This window comes from Mus caroli, chromosome 1, assembly GCF_900094665.2.
Source record: "Mus caroli chromosome 1, CAROLI_EIJ_v1.1, whole genome shotgun sequence".
NCBI classification, from domain to species: Eukaryota; Metazoa; Chordata; class Mammalia; order Rodentia; family Muridae; genus Mus; species Mus caroli.
The window spans coordinates 57,960,958-57,961,360 of record NC_034570.1 but is presented as its reverse complement, the minus strand read 5'-3'; positions in this window follow the sequence as shown (position 1 = coordinate 57,961,360).

Below are 403 nucleotides of genomic sequence, written 5' to 3'. Positions count from 1 at the left end.
TGTTTAATAAATATCAAGTACGTTTCTCCTTTCCCTTCCTTGAGGTTTCAGCCACCATGTGACTCAGGCAGATTATGTGCTGAGCAAAGGAGAAAGCCTGTGCTAACTTGCTTTCTGATCTCAGTTCTCAGAACAGAGCAGGCAGGATGATCTTCTCCGGCTGCTAGTCATACAATAATTTCTTGAAGAGTAGAATTATGAATGAACCCAAGTTATAAAACGCAGCCTAGAATCTGAATCAGGTTAGAAAATGCATTAAAGCTAATAAAACATCTAGTTTGGAAACAGGTTTTTGGGTCTCCAAAGGTAAGGAGCTGTCATGGTCTGATACAGAATTCAAAATTTATTTCATTTGTAATTTCTCTCTCTCTCTCTCTCTCTCTCTCTCTCTCTCTCTCTCTCT